This window comes from Tursiops truncatus, chromosome 17 (genome assembly GCF_011762595.2).
Source record: "Tursiops truncatus isolate mTurTru1 chromosome 17, mTurTru1.mat.Y, whole genome shotgun sequence".
NCBI classification, from domain to species: Eukaryota; Metazoa; Chordata; class Mammalia; order Artiodactyla; family Delphinidae; genus Tursiops; species Tursiops truncatus.
In genome coordinates, this window is record NC_047050.1 from 23,364,435 (window position 1) to 23,380,864 (window position 16,430).

At 38.8% G+C, this 16,430-nt stretch overlaps 1 long non-coding RNA gene across 1 annotated transcript; it reads left to right on the forward strand.

The window, feature by feature from the left end:
* Positions 1 to 2,692: 2,692 nt before the first annotated feature.
* LOC141276849 (uncharacterized) lies at positions 2,693 to 13,653 on the forward strand. The gene is made up of 3 exons (XR_012327100.1): positions 2,693 to 2,711; positions 2,825 to 2,895; positions 13,619 to 13,653. It is a non-coding gene; the product is annotated as an uncharacterized lncRNA (long non-coding RNA).
* The last annotated feature ends 2,777 nt before the right edge of the window (positions 13,654 to 16,430 follow it).

Here is a 16,430-nt window from a genome sequence, read left to right on the forward strand (position 1 = left end):
GTTAAGTCCATCTGGCCTGACATGTAGTTTAAGCTCAATGGTTCCTTATTAATTTTCTATCTGTATGACATATTCATTGCTGAAAGTGGGACATTGAAGTTCCCTATACTATTATTATGTTGCTGTCTCTTTCTCCCTTTAGGCTTGTTAACATTTGCTTTATATATTTAGGTCTTTCTATGTTGGGTGCATAAATATTTACAAATATTATATCCTCTTGTTGGATTGATCTTTATTGATCTTTATGATCTTTCTCTTTCATTACAGTCTTTGCCTTAAAATCTTTCTTGCCTGATATAAGTACAGCTACCTCTATTTCTTTTGGTTTCCACTTGCATTTAATATTTTTTCCATCCCTTCACTTTCAGTCTGTGTTTGTCCTTAAAGTTGATGTGAGTCTCTTGTAGGCAATATATAGTTGGGTCTTTTTTCTTTTTTTTTTAATCCATTTAGCGACTCTAAGTCTTTTGATTGGAGAATTATTTCATTTACATTTAAAGTAATGATTGATAAGCATGCGTGGAATTACTATTGGCATTTTGTTTATTGTTTTTGGCTGTCTTGTAATTCCTTCATTCCTGTCTTCTTCTCTTGTGCGCTTCCTTTGGTTTGATAATTTTCTGTAGTGGTATGCTTAGATTTCTTTCTCTTTATCTTTTGTGTATCTACGATAGATTTTTGTTTTGTTGTTACCATGAGGCTTACGTAAAACACCTTATATTTATAACAGTCTATTTTAAGCTGATAACAACTTAACTTTGAACACATACTAAAGCTGTACATTTTTATAACCCCCCCTACAGTTAATTTTTTTTTATTTTTGCGGTATGCAGACCTCTCACTGCTGTGGCCTCTCCCGTTGCAGAGCACAGGCTCCGGACACGCAGGCTCAGCGGCCATGGCTCATGGGCCCAGCCGCCCCATGGCATGTGGGATCTTCCCGGACCGGGGCACGAACCTGCGTCCCCTGCATCGGCAGGTGGACTCTCAACCACTGCACCACCAGGGAAGCCCCATCTAATGTTTTTAATATCACAATTTCTTTTTACCTTGTGTATCCATCAACAAATTATTTTAATTGTTATTTTTAATGCTTTATTATTTAACCTTCATACTGGATTTATAAGTGATTTACCCAACACCATTACAACAGGAGAATATTCTGAATTTAACTACATATTTACCTTTACTGGTGAGATTTATACTTTCATATGTTTTTCTGTTACTAATTAGCATCCCTTTGTTTCAGCTTGAAGAATTCCCTTTAATATTTCTTACAAGGCCAGTCTAGTGGTGCTGAACTTCTTCAACTTTTGCTTGTCTGGAAAATTCTTTATCTCACCTTCAACTCTGCAGGAAAACTTCGTTGGGTAAGTATTCTTGGTTGGCAGTGTTCTTCCTTCAGCATTTTGAATATGTAACGCTCACTCGCTTCTTGCCTGCAAAGTTTTTCTGAAAAATCTGCTGATAGTTTTATGGGTGTTCCTTTGTATGTAATGTTGCTTTTCTCTTGCTGCTTTTAAGATTCTTTCCTTGTCTATAATTAAATTTTCAAAAGTTAAAATGTGTCTCAGTGTGACTAGCTTTTAAATTACAGCCTTTCCAGTGGGTGTGAAATGGTATTTCACGTGTTTTGTTTTGTTTTTTTTTTGGTTGCGTTGGGTCTTAGTTGCAGCAGGCAGGCTCCTTAGTTGCAGCTCATGGGCTCCTTAGTTGCGACTCGCTGGCTTCTTAGTTGTGGCATGTGGGCTGTTATGGCATGCATGTGGGATCTAGTTCCCAGATCAGGGATTGAACCTGGGCCCCCTGCATTGAGAGTGTGGAGTCTTAACCACTGCACCACCAGGGAAGTCCTTCATGTGGTTTTAATTTGCATTTCCTTAATGATAAATGATATTAAGCATCTTTTCATGAACTTTTTAGCTAGTCATATATATTTTTCAGTAAAACATATATGCAAATATTTTGCCCATTTTAAAATTGGATTCTCTTCTTACTATTGAACCATAAGAGATCTTTATATTTTCTTTTTTAAAAAAAATTTATTTAATTTATTTATTTTTTTATACAGCAGGTTCTTATTAGCTATCTATTTTATACATATTAGTGTATATATGTCAATCCCAATATCTCAATTCATCCCACCACCACTCCCTGCCTTTATATGTTCTTGATACAAGTTCTTTATCAAATATATGATTGCAAATATTTTCTCACTTATCTTTCCATTTTTTTAATAGTGTGTTTTAAAGCACAAAAGTTTTAAATTTTGATGAATTCCAATTTTTTAGTGTTTTCTTCCATGTATTGTGCTTTGGTATTGTAACTAGGAAATCTTTGCCCATGTTCACAATGATATTTTTCCATGTTTTCCTCTAAAATTTTTATAGTTTCCACACTTACATTTAGGTCTCTGATGCCTATTTGTTAATTTTTTTGGTTACGGTGTGAGGTAAAGGCCTAAACTCAACTTTTTGCATCCAATAATTTTTAAAGAAAGGAATTTAGAAAAATAAACATTACATTTTTTTTTCAAAATATAATTGGGATTTGTGACATGTTTTTTTCTTTAGCATACTTAAGAGTACCTGATATTTTCTCATTTATTTTTTATTTTTCTTTTGTCTATCTCCTCCTTTAGGAAAATTACCAGAGGCAAAAGTGGCCTTATCTCTGTTTTCCATTGTTGTATCCTCAATGCCTTGCAAGTGGTAAGTACTCACTGAATATTTGATGAGTGAGTGAGTGAATGAATGAATGCATGAATGAAATGCTAGGGTAGTAAATCAGTCAGAAGAAATAAAAATGTCTTTTATTGCCTCAGTAGGTGGGGGAGGAGTATAGAGTGAAGGTTCTAGAGCAGGAACCAGCAGGCAGTGAGTACAGCACTAGGAGGTGAGGACTTACCTTAGGTTTGGGGTGTCCTTCGATGCCACTCTGATCCAGAACTTGTGCCCACAGCTGTGAATGTGCTGGCAAAGTGCCTTTTGGCCACCCCAAGTATGGCTTTTGAGGGGAATTTAATGTTGTAGTTAAGGACATAAGCTTTATATTAGATATTATTCATTTATTCAACAAGTATGTTTGTGTTCCTGGCCACATACCAGGCACTTTGCTAGGATTTGGAAGTTCTGTGGTAGAGAAAGCAGGTGTTTACCCTGCTCTTATGAAGTGGTCATCTCCCACGTACTTACTAACTAGCTGTGTGACCTTGTGAATATTATGTAAACTCTCTGAGCTTGTTTCCTCATTTATAAACTGAGGATTGCAAAGTAGCTACTACATTTGATTTTGACAAGTATTAAGTCATTATATAAAGTAATGACAATTCCTATGGTACATCGCAAGTGTTCAAAATGGTATTACTATAAGTTGTTCAACCTGTCAGTTAAGACAGAATTGTTCTGTATTATTGAGTCTCAATTTCCATTTAGTATGTTATTAATGGTTCTCATTACCATGGGGCAATGAATCATCAAAGAACCAAAAATTAATATTTCTTTCTGAAAACCTTTAAACTTGTTTATTATAAAGGCAATGCGTGCACTAGAGGAAAAAACAAATTTAAACAATATAGAAGCATGTACAATAAAAAGTAGACCTCCCCTTCCACACACACACAACCTATTCCTCAGAGGTAATCACTGTAAACAATTCTTTGTTTCCTCTTCCAGAAAAATTTCACGCACGTAAAAGCATATATGTGCACATTCTTAGACAGAAAATGCAAATGGAATCAGATACTACTAACTGGTTATCACTAAGCATTCTCGCTTCAGAGTATGTACTGGAGAGCCTTCTAAGAGCAGCACATATTGTTCTTATTCAGAGTCAGAATTTCTTTCTTTTTCTATTGAAGTATAGTTGATTTACAATGCTGTGTTAGTTTTTGGTATACAGCTGATTCAGTTTTTTATATATATGTATATATATTCTTATATATATATAAGAATATGATATAAGAATTCTTATATGCTTCTAATATATACATATATTTATATATATATGTGTATATATATCCTTTTTCAGACTCTTTCCCATTATAAGTTCTAACAAGATATTGAATATAGTTGAATATAGTTTCCTGTGCTATATAGTAGGACTTTGTTGTTTATCTACAGAATGAGTATGTTTTAATATTTTCAACAAAATTAAAAAAAAACAACTCTCTTAAGGTTTTCGAGAAAGCCTGTGGGTTACACTTTTCTTCTCTCTCCACCCCCGCACTCCCCAGTCTCTGCCCCTGTAGCTTCTAGCAGTCAGAGACTGGCACCTGCCCACCCACGCTTTCTTGGCCTGTGGCCAGCTGTGGTCAAACCGGCAGCAGAGAGGGGTGGGGCGGGGGTGTGGGTAGTAAAGAAGGAAGAGAAAACATATTTTCCATGAGTAATCAAGAAAGAGCAACAAGAGTAAAATCAAATCGACCTAAGGCACTAGCACCCAAAAGTGTTTAATTACATGTATTTAAATAAAAGGTATCAGGAAGAATGTTCTAGAAGGGATTAAAAGGCAATGGGTGGATGAGGGACCCGGGTCTTAAAGTAGTAGCAACAGCTGCACAAGCTGTAATGTGGGTGGTGAGAAAGAACTGGGGGTCCCTGTGGACAAACCTGTTCTCTAGAAGTGTAGGGGGGAGAGAGAGAGAGAGAGAGAGAGAGAGAGAGAGAGAGGCAGATTGAGATCCCATCAGAGAAGTGAAATGGCAAGACAGCAAGATTGGGCCCAGCACCAGAGGAAGGACAGGAATGCTCCAGCCTTCCTCACTGAAAACTCAACTCCTCTTCTTCCACTTTCCACCTGCTTGTTTCTTCTCCCACCTTTCTGCCCTTAGCCCCATTGCTTCACTTCATGTCTGTGAGGGGCTTTACTAGACCTCAACCCCCAGCCAAGGCTCTAGATGATAGATGTCTCCCCTGACCACACGTTTCTCAGTGGTTAGATGCTTAAAGCAAGTAAACTCTGAAATAGAGATTCTGATCATCTTGGAGGATGTAGAAATAGATCTCTGCTTGTTGCCTCTTTCTTTTTGCTTACTCATTTAATCTTGGTTCTCTGAATTGTTTCTACCACCCCCTTGGTCAGAAAAGAAGGCTATAGAATGGTTTAGAGCTTCTAAAGTAGGCTGTTAGAGGGGCCAGTGCCTCAGCCTACCGGCCTGGCTTGGAGGCCACACCCAAGAATGTAACATCTCTCTTTCGATGGGGCTTGCCTAGACATAAAGCTTTTACCGTGTCTGTAAGCAGGGGAAGCTTGGGCCAAGATTATATTGGGCAGGTAATAAAATGAAGGGCAATAAAACTAGATAAGCCACTTATTTAGCGGCAATTTACTGGTGAAGCCATTTCAGCAAGAAGAGGTAAGATGGAGGACTCCATGGGCCTGCTCTCAAGTCCTTTCAAGTAGTTTCCTCTACAAAGAAAACATTTTTTTTCAGGGGTCTTGGCTTGACTGAAATTGTGTAAGTGCATTTGTCGAGCACTCGGTGAGAGTAAGTAGCAGCTCAGAAGGGAGTCTCTGGAATTTGTATCCCTCACTTCTGATGCTATGAATGATCACCACTGGACTTCTCAAAGCTCTCAGAACCTTTCATCAGCCATGGAATGAAGAGAGTAGAGGTCCATACCTTCACTCCAATGTTCATTGTGGCATTAGTTAAGGATAGCCAAGGTATGGAAGCAACCTAAGTGTCCATTGATAGATGGATGGATAAAGAAGGTGTGGTGCATATATAAAATGGAATATTACACAACCATAAAAATAAATGAAATCTTGCCATTTTTGACAACACGGGTGGATCCTAGAGGGTATTATGCTAAGTGAAATAAGTCAGATGGAAAAAGGCAAATACCATATGATCTCACATATATATAATCTAAAAAACAAACAAACAAAAAATGAAAATAGACATATAGATACAGAGAACAAACAGAGGGGAGGGAGGTGGGAGTGGGAGGGACAAAATAGGTGAAGGGGATTTAGAGATACAAATCTTCAGTCATAAAATAAATAAGCTATGGGGATATAAGATACAGCATAAGGAACATGGTTAATAATATTGTAATAACTTTGTATGGGGACAGATGGTTACCAGACTTACCATGGTGATCATTTCATAATATATGCAAATGTGAAATCACTGTGTAGTACATCTGAAACTAACATAATATTGTATGTCAACTATATTTCAATTAAAAATTAAATTTATAAAAGAGAGTAGAGGTCTAGTACCAATCTGTCAAGACTCAATTAACTGTTGATTGATTTGCACATTAAAAATCAAACATTCTGTAAAGATAGAATCATTTTCTTAACCACACACATCGTCGTGATGTTATATTGCTTTTAAGGAATTAATTAAGGAGGAAAAACATGAAAGATCAGATTCTCAAAACTGCCTGACACGCACACCCTTACATATATACACACACCTACATATATACACACATCTACACATACATACACACCTACACACAGGTAAAATAACTTAATTAAGGTATACCTCTAAATAGCTTTTTTAAGCATTAGCATAATTTTTCTATCAATAAACACTCTCTCTTTACAATATTAGTTCTGCATAGTACAAACTTCTCTAAATCTCACTTGGTGATTGGGTTTCTAAATATTAAATAAAATATCTTCCTAATGCTTGTAAACTGTATTTTTTAGTTAAGAAGAGGCACAAATGATTCAGTGACTGCATTATTCTTTGGGATCTGAGTTGTGGTTATGTGGGCACCCAGCCCTTTAGGACACAATGGTGAACCATTGGTTCATGAAACACTGCCAGGAATGGCCTTCATCCAGATCCCAGGGCAAGTTCAGCCAGCACCAGGGAATCACCCAGGCCAGGGAAGACTAGTCAAAAGTACACATTTCTGCCTTTGTCAGAATCCTGGAAACCTGGGAATTATTCTCAATACCTCCCATTTCCCTCTGTCCTGTATCCAGTCAATTACCAACATCTCTCAACTGCTTTCACCTCTGAAATGCCTCTCCAATCTGTCTACTCTTCTTAAACTCCACTGCTTCTTTCCTAGGTCCAAATAGCTGGATTATTACAAAACCTTTCCAAGTGGGCTACACCCACCCACTTTTGTCCCCTTCCAATCAAGTCCCTATACTATGGCCAGATGGATTAAGAAAAACAAGCCTGCACCTAAGCAGTCCTTCCTCTCCTTAAGAGTTTCCACTGGATTCCCTTTTGCTCTTAGAATGAAGATCAAAATCCACCCCATGGCCTAGAGGTCATGAACCAGCTGCCCCTGCTCCACCCTCCACTCTCCTCCTATACTTCACATCACTGTTTCTCCATCCTCTCCACTGCCCTGGCTCCTCATAGCTCAGCAGATTTGGAGACAGAGAAGATCCAGGTACCTGAATTTTTCTCAAAGCTCCTTAGGTGATTCTGAACCACTACTATAGTTGAAAGCAACTAGACTAAAGATGGAGCCATTGGAAACTTGCATTATGGTAAGTTTGCACCTGTTAGCATGAGGGTTTGCCTTGGGCCAACTCTACAAAGCAGCCAGGAAAAATTCCCAAATCGGCAAGTCACTAGGCAAACTTTCTAGAAGAGGAGGTCACTGTTGCTACTTCTGCTACCCAGAAAGGGTTCAAAGAGTGAGTTGCATACAACCCACTTGGTAGATGCTTTTTGACTTTCTAGAAAACCTAAACCTAGCTAAAATCTGCAATTCTGAGACTGAGGTTGCATTCACAAAAGCTCTGAAATGTTACCTTAGATGAAGCAGAGGGTTCCTACGTAACCACAAACTCAGCTGGGAATGTCTTTTTCTGACTTTCATGTTTGTAGATTCCATTCAATCCTGTTATAACAGATCTTGTTAGGTGGATTTGGATGCGCTTTGGGTTCAGCTGTGTTCCAGAAACTAGACAACTAGTAAAGGCAAAGCCTGATCAAACTGGGTATTTCTCCTCTCTTCCAAATTCATTATAGAAAGAGTCCAACGTATTGTCAAGTTCACTTTTCTGCAGATCTCTCATGGATTGCATTTGGAAAGCAGGATTGAATTTGTTTATCCCTGCTATTTATAGCACCCACTGAGTCCTCAGCCAGCTGTGGGAGGATGTGACTGCGTTTAGATTCCCATCCAAGTTGTATGTGACAGTATCTGGCACCCATTCAACAGCTGCAGTCATTACTTGGAGAGTAAGCACAAAGGGAAATAAATCAACTTTTAATGTCAGGATGTCACACCCTCTCTAACGTTTTTTGGATATGAATGAGGCACTAACTATATAATTAATCTTGATCTCGTCTCTCTATAGTCAGATGACTACCAAAAGGTTCTATCTATAACACCAACAATTTTTTTAACATCTTTATTGGAGTATAATTGCTTTACAATGGTGTGCTAGTTTCTGCTTTATAACAAAGTGAACCAGCTATACATATACACATATTCCCATATCTCTTCCTTCTTGTGTCTCCCTCCCACCCTCCGTATCCCACCCCTCTAGGTGGTCACAAAGCACCGAGCTGATCTCCCTGTGCTATGCGGCTGCTTCCCACTAGCTATCGATTTTATATTTGGTAATGTATATATGTCCATGCCACTCTATCACTTCGTCCCAGCTTACCCTTCCCCCTCCCCATGTCCTCAAGTCCATTCTCTAGTAGGTTTGTGTTTTTATTCCTGTCCTGCCCCTAGGTTCTTCAGAACCTTTTTTTTTTTAGATTCAGTATATATGTGTTAGCATACGGTATTTGTTTTCCTCGTTCTGACTTACTTCATTCTGTATGACAGTCTCTAAGTCCGTCCACCTCACTACAAATAACTCAATTTCATTTCTTTTATGGTTGAGTAATATTCCATTGTATTTGTGTCACATCTTCTTTATCCATTCATCTGTTGAAGGACCCTTAGGTTGTTTCCATGTCCTGGCTGTTGTAAATAGAGCTGCAATGAACATTGTGCATTGCAGTCAGCTGCAATGACTCTTTTTGAAGAGTCATTATGGTTTTCTCAGGGTATATGCCTAGTAGTGGGATTGCTGGGTCGTATGGTAGTTCTATTTTTAGTTTTTTAAGGAACCTCCATACTGTTCCCCATAGTGGCTGTATCAATTTACATTCCCACCAACAGTGCAAGAGGGTTCTCTTTTCTCCACACCCTCTCCAGCATTTATTGTGTGTAGATTTTTTGATGATGGCCATTCTGACTGGTGTGAGGTGATATCTCATTGTAGTTTTGATTTGCATTTCTCTAATGATTAGTGATGTTGAGCATCCTTTCATGTGTTTGTTGGCAATCTGTATATCTTCTTTGGAGAAATGTCTATTTAGGACTTCTGCCCATTTTTGGATTGGGTTGTTTGTTTTTTTAATATTGAGCTGCATGAGCTGCTTGTAAATTTTGGAGATTAATCCTTTGTCAGTTGCTTGATTTGTAAATATTTTCTCCCATTCTGAGGGTTGTCTTTTCATCTTGTTTATGGTTTCCTTTGCTGTGCAAAAGCTTTTAAGTTTCATTATGTCCCATTTGTTTATTTTTGTTGTTATTTCCATTTCTGTAGGAGGTGGGTCAAAAAGGATCTTTCTGTGATTTATGTCATAGAGTGTTCTGCCTATGTTTTCCTCTAACAAATTTTATTTAATTAAAAAAAAGAAGCTTTTTGGACCTAGAGAGTGTCATACAGAGTGAAATGAGTCAGAAAGAGAAAAACAAATATCGTATAATAATGTATATATGTGGAATCTAGGAAAATGGCATGGATGATCTTATTTGCAAAGCAGAAATAGAGACACAGACATAGAGAACAAATGTATGGATACAAAGGGGGAAAGGGGTGGAGTGGGAGGAATTGGGAGACTGGGATTGACACATATGCATTATTGATACTATGTATAAAATAGACAACTGATGGAAACATACTATATAGTACGGGGAACTCTACCTAATGCACTGTGGTAACCTAAATGGGAGGGAAGTCCAAAAGGGAGGGAATATCAGTATGTGTATGGCTGATTCATTTTGTTGTGCAGTAGAGGCTAACACAACATTGTAAAGCAACCATACTCCAATAAAAATTAATAAAAAAATAAAGCTTTCCAGCCTAGACAAAAATGTCTTCTTAAAAAATAATGACTTTATGAAGGTAATATGTATGAAAGTTTCCAAAGTCAAAATGTTCAAAAGAACATACAATGAAAAATAGATCAACTCCCACACCTGTCCTTCAGCCATCCAATTCCTTAGGCAAGCACAGTAACCAGGTTTTTATTTACCTGTCCAGAAATATCTTATGCATTTACAAACACACACGCATGCACAGACACACACACACAATGCTGAACATCTTGTTTTTTCCCTATATTTATTTATTTTTTCTTTTTCTTTTTGGCTGTGTGGCTTGTGAGATCTTAGTTCCCTGACCAGGGATTGAACCAATGCTCTCAGCAGTGAGAGCATGGAACCCTAACCACTGGACTGCCAGGGAATTCCCTCCTTTTTTAAATAGTGTATGCTAATTGTGTCACATCAAATACATAGAGATGGGCCTAATTTCATTGCTAATGGCTGTGTTTCATGCAATAATTTCTTGACTGCCCAGTAACCCTTTTCCACCATGAAGACCTTTGTGGCTTCTCGACTCTCAGGTATGACACAGAAAGGTCTCCACAACCATCTCTCGGCAACAATTTTTTTTTTTTTTTCCGGCAACTATTCTTTAACCTGTTGTCTCTCCTCCAATTAAACTGACCTACTGTGGCTCTTGAATGGAGCTCTAATCCCTGCTCTTTCATTAACTCACTGTCTGGCTGCAGACAGGTGATCTCACTTTTCTGGCCCTTGGTCTTCTCATCCCTGAATTAGGGGTGGTATAAGGAGGGGGAAAGGGGTGGACCCATTTCTAAGGTCCTTTTCAGCTCTCACGTTCTGTGAATCTGTGACTAGATGAGGTCAAAGGGCCTTTCCAAGTCTACACTTTGATCAGCAACTTAAATTTTTATGGGTTTGGTCCTGTTTTCTCAATTGTCTGTAAGCTCTTTAAGGATGAGACCATCTCTTTAGACAGTAACCCCCAGAATGTCCTGCTAGAATCGTTGCTGCAGAAATGTTTGTTGCTTTTCTGGGTTATCACTTCAAGTGCTATGCATTAATAATTGCTCCAATCCTATTGCTGGAAATAGGTCAGTTAGGGCAGTTTCTTTCTTTGAGGACAAGTGATAAGAATTACAATGCTTGTGCTCTACCAGAACAATTGAGAACAATTCTTCATTTGAGCAGTAGGTTTCAACAATACATCTGACTTAGGCAATCTATGCATTCCTGGCATGATATATATAAATATTTTTAGCAATTTGAAGGGTAAAAGAGTAGAGTTTTAGAAATAAAGAGGACATTGGGGATGAAAAAATTCAAACTTTTTAATTTTATAGTTGTGGAAAACCAAGGCCTAGAATTTAAGAGATTTGTCTAAGGATTATGACTCATCTAGAGATAGAACCAGGGTTAGGATCTGGGTCTCCTGACTCTTGTTCTAGAGAAAAAAAAAAAGGCGAAAGAGAACCTTTACAGAGTGTCTGTTATATGCTGTCATTAATTGGAACTTACTGTTCTGTGAAACTACATGTATGTACTACATAGGATATTATGGTGTGTATCTTACTACACCTCCTCATCTGAAAAATTAGATGAATAAACCTACTTACCTTACAAGGTGGTAGAAGGATTACATGAGATGCCTATAGGGTCCAAGGAAAGCCCCAGGTACATAAATGTTACCAATGTTACCTATAATTATTACTTAAAGATCTTCGCAATGAAAAGTCATTTGTAATATAATTTCCTTTTTACTTGATTTTTTTTTAGGGGAGAGGGAGTTGGATTTAAATATCCGGTTTTGTTAAAGGAAGGCACACCTCTCTATTACCCTAATGAACGTCATAGCCACTCATTGACTTAACCTTCATCTTAAAATGGGAGAATTATTCCTTGTTTTTGCCCATCTTTCAGTGACTACGAAGATTATGAAAATTTCATTCATTCACGCATATCTTCATGACTTTTGCCAAATCTGCAAAACATCTCTATTATTATTTATTTATGTTTTTATTTAAATAGACCAACTTTGAATTCAAATAATTTATGTATAGTTATATTACAATATAGAACTTTTCAAATAAAAAGGTTTTCTCCTATGCCACTTAGGAAACACTGATATAGTGAAATGCATTGAGTCGAAGGATTAGAAGACTTGGGTTCAAATCCCACCTTTGCCCTTTGCTAGTCATAATTTTGAGCAAATTGTCTCACTTTCTTTATCTATAGAATGATGAGCACAATATATAATTCACAGTGTTTTTACGGTAGTAAATAGGATCAGGTATATGATAGCACTTTGAAAAATTTAAGACTCAGTGTACATTATTAGTTATTGCTCAATTGAGGGAAAATTAGCATGTTGGGAGAAGAAAGTGGTACCATTTAATAGTGGACAGTTTATTCAGAAGGTGGGTGGATGTAGAAAACATCAACATCTTAAGGAATGGATGTAGATCAATGCACTATGCAATGGGTTGAAAATGGCAAAAAAGTTAACAAAAATACTGCAAAAGGAGAGGGCATAATCCATTTACATTCAATTTGATGAAAAGAACTTGCCCAACATGAAATTGTGACAAGTTTATATAAAACTTTAAAAATAGAGCTTCAAGTGTTAAAACTTAATCATATATATAATGAATAAAAGGTATCTTAACAGTAATTAATATTTTCTATATTCTTTTGGAATCATTAATTTTCTAAGACTAATATAATTTTTTTACTTCATCTTTAGAGTATAATATAAACCATGTCAATGCTCCCATATACTTATGACTTAATTGCAAAGGGTAGGAATAGTCAAAACTACAAGCTCCCCAGACTCAAACCATGCTTACTTGAATAAAAATCTCTTTGGAACGTATTCCAACCCTTTTCCAGTCTCTTTACTTCCTTGATTACCTGCTGTGCCCTCCTATTCTCGCTGGTGACCTTGTCTGCAATCTCATGAAGAAACTAGAGGGACTGCCGTCAATTTCCTGTCTCCAAATCTCCATGGCAACACTGCCTTCCCCTTCTCCCTGGACCTCCTCTCTGGATCTGACGCATCCTACTTCTTATTGGAACTTTGCACTCTCCATGCCTTCTGCTCTCCCTGTGGCTCTAACCTCGCCCCCACTGCAGCTTTTTCCCATCAGCATTAAAGACTTTCACCCTTCCCCCTAGCAGGTTCCCACCTCCACAGGTTCCCACCTAGCACTGCTTTGACTCTCTAGCCCTTACTCAAACGTGTCCAACGAACTCTCTTCTTAATGCCCTATTTTGTCCTCTTCTGCATTCCTCACCTCTTAAGTTAGCCTCCATATTCCCTTTTCCTCCAAGAATATGATTTTTTGCTCCAAAATTGAATCCATAGGAATTTTTATATACTATTACACAAGTAGTAAAAGAATAAATAGATAAAATTTGGCTGTAGTGCCAAATAAATTGTAGTGCCACAAAAATTTTCCACGTGCTCCCATTTCCCCTTATGTGACTTTTCTTTTTTTTGCATGTGAGTAGGTTTCTTGTAGTCATAGCAGCCACACTGACTTTTCTATCCACTCTAGGAATAAAGCAGAGCCTGCTACAAAAACAACTGGTCTACCTAAGAGATTGTTGCCTTCGTTTATCTGAGTGCATTCTTACGAAGATCGAAGATCGACAAAGACTTCCATCCCACTAAATCCACTGTAATCTTAAATCTAGACTTGAAGCTCAACTACTTAGTAGTGTTTGATGCAGCTGATCACCCCTTGGTGACAACTTCTCTTTCCCTGGTTTTGTGATGGTAAAGCTTCCTGGCGACCCATCTACCTTGGCTATTCCTTCTCAGTTTTCCTGATGGCTCTTTCCCCTCTTCTGTCATTCCACACTGAAGTTCCTAAGGGCTCCACGCTGAGTTCCTTTGCTCTTGTCACTCTACCAACTGTCCTTAGGGAGTCTCACTTACTTTTTTTAAAAAATAAATAAATTTATTTATTTATTTATTTATGGCTGTGTTGGGTCTTCGTTGCTGCGTGTGGGCTTTTCTCTAGTTGCAGTGAGCAAGGGCTACTCTTCGTTGCGGTGCGCGGGCTTCTCATTGCAGTGGCTTCTCTTGTTGCACAGCATGGGCTCTAGGCTCACGGGCTCAGCAGTTGTGGCACATGGGCTCAGTTGCTCTGCGGCATGTGCGATCTTCCCAGACCAGGGCTTGAGCCCATGTCCCCTACATTGGCAGGTGGATTCCTAACCGCTTTGCCACCACGGAAGCCCCAGTCTCACTTACTCTTCAGACTCCGGTTACCATCTTCATGCTGGTGATCCTCAAATTCATTTCTCCAGCAAAGACCTTCCCCAGAACTTCATATCTGTCTTTATTGTGGTCAACTAGATATGCCCACGGAATATTTCATAATAGGCAGGCAAATCTCAATATTTTCTAAAACAGAACTCACCTTCCTACTCCAAAATTTTTATCTTCTCAAGTGTTCTCTAACTTAGTAAAGGCCACCACCATCCACTCAGTTGCTTAAGCCTGAAACTTAGGAGTCACCGTTGATTTAGCCTTTACTTACCTCTTCCTTACCATGCCACCCTCTTCCCATTAATTAATCACCAAGTCTTTTCCATTCTATCTCTTATACACTCCTTTACTCCATTTACCTCCCTCAATTGTCACTATCATCACACCAAGTGCAAGGTACCATCATCTTTCAACTGGATTCTGTGACAATCTCTTACTCCCCCACTAAAGCACATGTGATTGTGCCACTCTCTCTTTACACTCTTTAATGGTTTCCCATTGCCTTTAGGATAAAAGCTCAAACCCTTAAGGCCTCCCAGGCTCTGTGTGATTTTCCTTCTGCCTAGTTGTAGAGATTCAACGTGTGTCATTCGGTTCCTCACCTTTTCCATTCCAAAAACTGGCCTCTGGGTTCTTTGCAATGAGAAGCCACCTTTCTTCTTACCTTAGGACTTTGCCTGGAGTACATTTGCTTAATTTTCAAGCCCCCTACCGCTCTCCCTCCTCAATTCTCCAGACCTCCCCCCGACCACAGCTTTAACATAACTATCTTATTCTTTAGGTCTTAACACAAAAATTCCATCCTCAAAAGAGTCTTTGTAACCCTCTAAACCCTTACATAACAGCTTGTACTCTTTCTCAGCATTGCCATAATTATATTTGCATAAGTTTTCTATGTCTTTCCAGCTACTAATCTGTAAGCTCCCCGAAGGCAGTGAACTTGCATTGTGCCTGACACATAGTAGGGTATAGAATAAATATTTGATGAAGGAATAATTTATTTTTGAGAAATCCTTTACTTCTTCCTATTAACATTTTTTTTTTTTTTTTTTTTTTGCGGTACACGGGCCTCTCATTGTTGTGGCCTCTCCCGTTGCGGAGCACAGGCTCCGGACGCTCAGGCTCAGCGACCATGGCTCATGGGCCCAGCCGCTCCGTGGCATGTGGGATCTTCCCGGACCGGGGCACAAACCCGTGTCCCCTGCATCGGCAGGCGGACTCTCAACCACTGCGCCACCAGGGAAGCCCCATCTGCCTATTAACATTTTTAAGATTTATTTATAGCAATAGATTTGAGTAACTCCTTTCACTCTTTTTTTTTTTTTTTTCATTTTTGGCTGCATTGGGTCTTTGTTGCTGTGTGTGGGCTTTCTCTAGTTGCAGTGAGCGGGGGGTGAGCAGGGGCTACTCTTCGTTGCGGTGCGTGGTGGGCTTCTCATTGTGGTAGTTTCTCTTGTTGCAGAGCATGGACTCTAGGCGCCAGGGCTTCAGGAGTCGTGGCTCACGGGCTCTGGAGCGCAGGCTCAGTAGTTGTGGCATGAGCTTAGTTGCTCCACGGCATGTGGGATCTTCCCGGACCAGGGCTCGAACCCGTGTCCCCTGCATTGGCAGGCGGATTCTTAACCACTGCGCCACCAGGGAAGCCCCCTTTCACTCTTTAGATTGCCATAATTGGAAGTATGAAGATTTAAGAAAACCTTTTGAAAAAATAATGTGTAAGTAAATTGAAGGCTTAAGGAAAAAAAAAAATCATTTCCCCCGCAAGACTTTATATCTCTCTGTGGAGGGGATTTCACCCGTGAAGAAGAAATAAAGATTTCCAAAATGAGAAATGGATAATACCAATAGCTGTCATTGGTCAGGCATTTGCTATTTTTCAGAGATAGTCCTCAGTGCAAAGAATGTACTAATTAATTTAAAACAACTCTATGAGGTGGTTACTATTTCCACCCTTGTGTTGGAGTGTGATTGCCATCACTTTGTTTACCGCTCTGAGGGAAGCATGAAGGCACACTCTCCATCTGTTGCTGACACATCTCTTAATTAGGTCATATTTTACAGTTACACTAGATTCTGATAATGACCGGGATTCT